The sequence below is a fragment of the Porites lutea genome, chromosome 10, assembly GCF_958299795.1.
Source record: "Porites lutea chromosome 10, jaPorLute2.1, whole genome shotgun sequence".
NCBI lineage: Eukaryota > Metazoa > Cnidaria > Anthozoa > Scleractinia > Poritidae > Porites > Porites lutea.
The window spans coordinates 19,660,954-19,669,447 of NC_133210.1; the positions used below are offsets into that span (position 1 = coordinate 19,660,954).

Below are 8,494 nucleotides of genomic sequence, written 5' to 3' on the forward strand. Positions count from 1 at the left end.
CTACACGTTCAGGTCCTCAAGGTTTGCGTACAACTGATTGTTGTAAATGCGCATGTTGATCAGCTTCTGTGGATGAAAAGAACATTTTGTAAAATTGTGTTAAAGTTAGTATTACAAAAACGAAGATGCATAAAAAAAAAGACAAATGGATCAGTGCTATTCGCCGTTTTTATCAGTTACTCCTAGATGACCTGTAAAAATTACGAAAAACCTCCCTCAAACAAGAAACCTTCCGAGCTCTTTCGATAATCAAGTTCCAAGATACGTTACAAAAAATTATCTCATCAGATTATAATGCTATACGGTATGTTTATACTTTTTTGAGTCGTTACACTACTTTTACAATAATATTTTGCTGGGAAAGATTCTCATTGCATGTAATTATGGAAAACTAGTAAAAGCCTTAAAACAATCTTTTATTTTATTATTTTTTTTTGATTAACTACTAACAATCTCACCTTGTGTTGGTTTTCCATATCCTTGAGCTGTTTTGTCAATGCTGTGAATGATGGCCTCGCTTCTGGCTCATTTTGCCAACAATTCATCATGATTTGATACCTGAAAGAAATCATTTCATCTCTATTTGTGATTTCTCCCACTTATTTTTCTGGTTTTGTTCGGGTTGCTTTCTTTCTTACATTTTTGCTCTTCCCAAGTAGAACAGAACGTAAAAAATTAAAAAACAAATGGCTTTTCAAGCTATTCAAACACATAATTAAAACCTCTTCTTTAATACTTGTGTGATACTACTTAGTAACACTTTCTTCGTTAAAACTTGAAAAAAAAATTTGGCTAGTATTATACCATAGTAATTTTTTTAAAAATATATAAAAACGTTTACAATTTGTCATCCACGTGTTGCGGCTTAGGCATCCTGTATCCGTCTTGAAGTAAGCTAGCAATTTTCCTGCCATCCATTCGCGGATACGGAGAACCACCTGAAATATAGAATAGCTTTGGTTTTTCATCAGGAAAGCACATATTCTTTTCCAATTCATATTAAGTGCTCTTTCCTCCGCAGAAGCTCCGGTGGGTATCCAAATAAAAATAGCAATAATCTAATGTCCTTTTCCCTCTCCCCAGCCTCCCTACGACTCAAAGAGGCCACTGCTGAGGAGAGAGCTTTAAAGTGCACAGGGGTCCAACGAGGCGTTGACAATGGGCTTCAACACGATCGTAAATTATTACAATAGTTAACTTACCTACAGTAAATATCTCATATAGGACGACGCCATAGCTCCAGCTGCAAAGAAATGATAGAGTGGATGTACGAACAAAATACAAAAAGACAATTAAAGAGGCAAACAATAACCAAATGATCCCTAAAACGATAAACTTTATTGCAGGCAATTTGTATCTACTGTGGGGGTGTGTTCGACCAACTCGCTCGCTACACGATGAGGAACAAGGAATCTGATTTACATCTAGGCCTTTATTCTTCTTTGACTTCTGCTAACAATCTTAATCTTCCTACTCATCTAACTCTTTTCTACTTTTCTACTCTTCTCTACTTACTAGTTCAAGTATAGTAGCGGTTTTTATAGCGAAAGCTGGACATCTTTGGGTTAGCTGACCGGGAGACCTTCAGTATTGAATATCTTATCGCTAACATTGCAACAGGTTTGCTATAGTTAGGGAATAGATTAGCCTACGCACAGTCGAAACTGACAAGTACCAAAGAACCAAGGTCAGCTCTAACACCTCAAACACGACCACCTGTAAAAAACTAATATCTGACGATGCCGAGCAAATAACATTGGCAATAAGTAAATTCGCGAGCTAAGCATAAATTCAAGTACAAGTAGAAACAAAAGATCAAAACGGGAAAACAGTACGTGGACAAAAACAAGACTTAATGAAACAAAACCTAAACTTAAAAGATAAGATAGAAAAATTCTTCACAACATTACTCACACGTCACTCCTGGTGGTATAAGTGTTAAACATCAACGCTTCAAATGCAGTCCACTTGACCGGAAGACGACCCTAATGGGTATACGATGAAACACAGGCCGAGTAAAACAAACGTTTTTCAACCATATCTGATGATTTTTACTTAGCGCGGAGTAGTTGAAAAAGCCTCAAAAAATTCGTGTCAGCAGCTACAGTACATCAGTGCGGCCATAAAATGACTGCAGTGAAATTCTAGGAAGTAAACTGGTTGAGGGCACATAATTAAAGCTGAATTAAAACGGATGGAAATATATTATATGGAGAGATAAAATCAAAGAATTCAAAGCATTTTTGTCAGTCATTTTATACAATTGCAGTTTAATTACTTGTTTTTCCATACCTTTGTCTTTCTTTCATAAATGTTCTCTTGCTGGACATCCCTGGCCATTCCAAAGTCAGTTATTTTACACGTTTCCCTTTCTCCAACCAACACGTTACGAGCTGCAAGATCTCGGTGAATGATCTGCAAATACATTTGACCAAATAACATATTAAATTAGCGGGAGTGTTAAAGTCAGAGCAAAATCCTTCCTTTTGGCCGATCTTTTTATCTCGTCGTATATTGATTACTCGTCACTCATTCACTAGTATATCAGTTAATCTATACATTTAGTATATAGCAGTCCAGACCTGATCCACGCTTGAAAATGTTTTGATCGCGAAACAAAACAAGCAGTTACCCAATAACGGTGCAAATTTGGAGTCAAATGACGGGAGGCTGGTTTTCATTAACTTTCTGTATGGCAGTCAATACAAGAGTCAAGAGTAGTCAAGCATACGTGTGACGATAGGTTTTGCCCTTCCAAGCACAAATCGGGGAAATAAGCGTTAAGAGAACTCGAGCGACTTCGGCGTGAGAACAACAAAGGGAAAACTAACTCTGCAACTCGCTTGGCTAGCGGGAAAGGAATTCGTCACTATTCCAAGGTACTAGGATCTGCTACAACTGGAAACAGGACAGGACTCAAACTTGGACTTCAACAGTTTAATCTTCAGCTCGTGAACGAAGAACATACAGGCAAGTAAATACGCAATGTAAGTCGTATACGCATGTAAATCCGCAATGTAAATCATACAAGCATATAACTCCGCGATGTAAATCGTGCAAGCATATAACTCCGCAATGTAAATCGTACAAGCATATAACTGCGCAATGTAAATCGAAAAACAGGAATAACAGTGCTCTATCTATACTAAGCGATCAACCTATTACAACATCACAAAACAAATGGAAAGAAGGCTGAATAAAATCAGCTGAACAGCAAAAACAAATCTGGATAAATTCAGTTTTAAAGTTCATATGTTAAACTAAATAACTCAAAATTAAATGTCAGTCAAGCAATTGCATTTAGGAAATTTACAAAGAAAGCTGTATAAAAGAATTTTAGTTTCCTTTGCTCAGGATTCCCTAAAATGTCAAAACTAAAAACTACGAACGGTTGGTATTTGAACAGGCGAAAGGTCTAGTTATTCAGTGACTAAGCTGTATATCTATTCAGAAACAAACTATCCTTTTAAATGTAAACATTGAAGTAAAATGTGTATAATTTAAGGGAACTAAAACAACTCAATACAAATTCAATGTAAATTACAGCTAAAACAACTTGAAAGGGAATATTTAAAAGCTAGATAAGGAATTCGAATCAAATAAAGAATACATGGGAAATCTCTCCTCACATACGCGATGGAAAAACATTCAGATATGATAACAAGTCATTACACGCTCGGATGAACCGTTTGCTGGAAAAGAGAAACTTGCCTTTACTATCTGTTTGCATGAACTTTAAAATAGCGATAGAGCAGGCCGATCTGCGGAGCTTCTATCCGTACTGTCCACGCGGAGGTTTATTTCACCCTGGCCTCGGTAGCAAGGAAGGAAATTATGGTTCAGTTTATTAAAGCGAACTAGCTTTGTCTAATCATATTTTTTACTCTGGTCGGGATAAGCTGTTTGCAGAAAGAGTAATATAAATTTGACATCGTTTAGCGATGATTTTTCTAGTGTTTTAGACCTTGATGATGTGTCTGTGGTCACTGGTGGCAGCCAAATAAGCAGAACTACCCTATTGAATGAAGATGGAGAGTGACATTACTTACTTTGTCACTAAACCTTGTCCATGTCTCAAGCAACGTCGACCTAATTTGAGTACCCATGCACCGCTCACCAGTGTTACCACTTCACCACCTTTTGAGTTAGTGTCAATTTACTTCTTACATGATCTAGATCAAAGTTCTGGTGGATACGAATACATCCGTCTCTATATTGACCTCTTCACTAGATTTGCTCAAGCCTATCCACCTAACAAGTCAAACACAACTGCTGCTGATCGCCCGTAAAAAGACTTTGTTCTACGATTTGGTTTCCCACCGGAAATCCTTCATGATCAAGGTCGAGAGTCTGAGAATAACCTCTCCCAGAGATTCCATAAACTAAGTAGATTTACCCGTCTTCGTAATATACTATACCATCCTCAAGGGGATGAAAAAGTAGAAAGATTCAATAGGACTCTGTTGTCCAAGGACTCTCCCAGATAACAAGAAAGAAAGATGGAAAGACTCGTTATCAAAGTTGTGCATGCTTACAATTGTACGAGAAACAATGTGACTGGGTTCTCGCCTTTTTATTTGCTGTTTGGTCGGTCACCTCGTTCTGTTTGATCACCACGTGATGAACCTGGTGTAACCCATCGGGGGTATGCAAAAAAGTGGCAGATTGCTATGAAACTAGCCGCGAAGAATATTCTTAAATAGACGGTCACCGGAAAGAAGCAGTATGATCGTAAGCTGAGTTTTTCAATCTTACAGCGTGCAGATCGAGTCCTTATGCGTTGCTTATCTGAGCGAGGTGGGCTAAGAAAACACAGGTCTTATTGGAAACAGCAGATGTATGTTCTGGTTGGCCAGACAGGGAACCCTCCCGTATTCGAGGTCAGACCTGAAGGACGGACTGGTAAACCTGGAGTATTGCACAGAAATCTACTGCTTCCGTTTGACTTCCTTCAAGTTGACCACCCAGACCCTCCCACTCATCAGTCTAAAGGAAAGTGGCTTCCAGTTCTCCCAAGAAAGTTGGAGAAAGATTGCACAAGGATAAATTCGGCAAAGGCGATTCAGAAGATCAGGATGACCCGTCTGGTTTGTCCGTTACAGAGTTTGAGACATTACAGTTGTGTACATCCACAGGAGACACTGAACGTTGTACAGAAGGAGAGGGAGAGGTTAGGAATAAAACTGACGGAGGGCGTAGCGACCCGTCATGGCCATGACGTTACAGACGACCCTGTGCTCTTGGGATAGGCGACCGGACAAAACTATTGCCACATTATCCTCACCCGACGGCCACCGAATGTGTTGTTATGATCTGCTGGGAAATCCTAGTAACTACCCTTGCAGTGCATCAAGTATTCAATAGCAACAGAAAATAGTGTCCGCCTTGTCCACCGTGGGTGATTGCAACGCCCTATCGTTATGGATCGCTAAGCCTGTACTGGGGTCCCTCCAGTTACGGCCCGGTTCATTCACGTGGTTTGGCAGGGAACCCCCATATATGTTTCAGTAGATGCCTGTTCAAGATTGCTGAGGATATAACATTGCCACAGGACATTTTCAGACTTTCGTATTTGTTCCGTCATCATTTGGCATGCAATTGAGAAGAGAATTCTGTTTATCATCACATCAACATTGGCTCTATCGGATGAGGACGCGCATGGAACTTTCTAAGTAGGCCGGGTCACCTATAGAAGAATCAAAGTTAACCTACACTGTAAAGTGTAGTTTCTTTAAGGATACCCCGAGCCTTTTTTTCGCTGTCAGGAGAACAGGGAGAATGTAGGAAAGTACTTAGCCCACTCGCACGTTTGTTCACATGTTTTTAAGTCACATGATATTATTACACTATAAGAATAAGTTGTACGTCACGAGGCGGGAAGGAAAACTTAAATCAGCTGAACGAGACTTTTTGTGTCTTCCTTTCTGTTCTCCGAAAGAACCTGGCCTTTACACTAAACCACGCGGCCCGTCTACCAGAACATGACTAGAAGAGTGGCCCATCTCCACGTTTCACATTAAAAACAACAATAATATATCCATAATGTCCCAGTAATTCTTTCAGGACCTGCAAACATTTTTCACGAGAAATATATATTCCAGTCGACAGAAATAACGTTAAGCAAAATTGACACGAAAGATAATAAAATCTCGCTTTCTAAAACATTTAAAATCAATTGTTCGTCATCTCATGCACAAGCCTTCTACCATTTCTTCTTCGTTGTAATGTTACTAAAAAGGCGCGCAAAGACTACTAAAAAAACGCAAAACACGCCAATTTGAATCCGTTCGAGGATGTTTCTAACCCGCCATGCTGTGACGTCACACTATTGTTTCCTCACTTTCTAAAAGTGGAAAAGCTCTGGACTGTAGAGTGTTGTAAATAGTATAGTCAGTATAGTTTATTTCTTATTTACGCAGAAATACATTGACGTGGATCGGATGACGTCATGGAAAAGTATCCCATTGCTGCCGCCTATCAGATCGTAACACGATTCATCTGTTTGCCGGGGGTTCAAAATGTCCGTTTATTCCAAATCAATACTCTAAATTGTGTAATAATTGCAACCTATTGCGATAAAAACAAGAATTACGTACAGATCTCGATGATAGGTGACTCATTCCATCAGCAATTTGCCAAGCAAAAACTTAATAAGTTGCTGAGACGTCAGAATTGTTTGTGGTTTGATATCCGGGTCTTTGAAATAAGGTATCATTGAGTCCACGGCTCTTTCTTAGGTAACCCAAGAGATCTCCATACGGGACAATACTCGATCAAAAACCAGTAACGGATCTGGAATAATAGTTTTAAGTCAGCAGTTACTATTTAGCTCATAAGGCTTTGTTTTAATACACATCAAATATTCCCATGTTTTTAGAACCTGGATTGTTTAAATGTGGATTCATTAGGGGGGAAAGTACAATGCAATTCAAATGGGTAGCATACATGTAAGACTGAAATATGTACAATAATAAAACGAACTGGTCTCATATCCTTTATAATTAACAGACTGTGTCCCAATACATCGCATTGAGAGAGCGAAACATTGTTGTCCTTAATAGAGTGCATCTTTGTTTACTCGAAGTAATTAGAAATTAAAGAAATACAGTAAGGTTTATAAGCACGGTGAATCTCTCTTTGTCAGCGTTAAACAGGGAAGGGTAAAGTAGCAGCCAATTTCCGTTTTCCCTCATTTTATCACGTCGACCCTTAAAGAATGATTGCTATGATGATTGTAACAACCCCAAGGACCCTTTCTAAATTAGAATGAAACACCTTTCTTATCTATGATCACTACTTTGACTGGGCGACATTTAATCTCCAGTATATACCTGACGTTCTGTAAACCCGTTTTTATTCGCTTATATCTTTTATCCGCCCATCGAAAAAACTTACATGACCTACGTTCATCCTTCATAACACATTTTCAGTTATTTTACCAGTTTCCGTAACACATCTAGTAGTTTTATGACGTGCGGATGAGGTTTCAGCGCCTTCATTACTTCGAGTTCAGATAAAAGATCTCTTCTGTCGGACTCAGGAGCAAAAGCTAAGAATAAACGAACAAATAATCACAATACAAGACTTATTTATTAATCTTCTCCCTTTATTTTTCTTTACTTTTGGTGAAAAAGCACGCAGAAAAACTCACTTTTCCTTCTTTTACCTCCTTTGAGTAATCAATCACTCATTTCAAAATAAGGAATATTGGACCATTTTAACTCCACATTTATCCTCCAAAAAGTACATAGCATTTTTGTCAACTAGAAGCTACAATTGTGGGTGTGCATTACCTTTAAGCATTTTAACAGCCACTGCAGCCTTTCCTGCGCTTCCCCGAAGATCTGTTGCGGTTCCCTTGGCAACCTGACCAAAGGCACCTTTTACCGATAACCTTGTCTATGGTAACTCTGTTTCGTGGAATTTCCCAAGAGCGTGTGGATGGATGAAGAGGGGCATAATCAGTTCCCTGAGTTGAACGTTCCACATCTGGGGTGTCTAGTGCCACTTCCTCTTTGCGCTCGCTTTGTGATGCAGGTACCTCTTTAAGGTCCATGTATTCAGTCTTACGTTGTCGTGAATGAGTTGACTGGGTCTCATCCATTTCTATCTCATTCTGAAAATGTTAAACGGTATCCATATTTCAGTTTAATAAAACATGTATCCAAAACACAAAACAAGGTCAAATGACTGTGATTTATTATTTTAAGACATTTTTTGATGCTAGTTCATGTTACTTAAATTTACAACAGAGGCTTATTGCGATTTTTTCTATCTTCCGACGTCTGGAGGGCAAATAAAAGACTAATAACTGAAATAGGAAATAAGGCTTACGTTATAAACCTCTGCATCGTCGCGTGGTAACGCATATGGTCTAAAAGGAATAAACGAAAACAGAACCAAAACTAATATTAGACCTTTTATTTTGCTTTCTTTACATTTCAGAGGTACAATTCGGTTGATTCTTATTCGCAAGGGTAATTCAAATTGCACA

General features: G+C 38.7%; 1 pseudogene; it reads right to left on the reverse strand.

Moving 5' to 3' along the window:
• On the reverse strand, positions 1 to 8,104 carry LOC140949634 (tyrosine kinase receptor Cad96Ca-like; annotated as a pseudogene).
• Between the last annotated feature and the right edge of the window lie 390 nt (positions 8,105 to 8,494).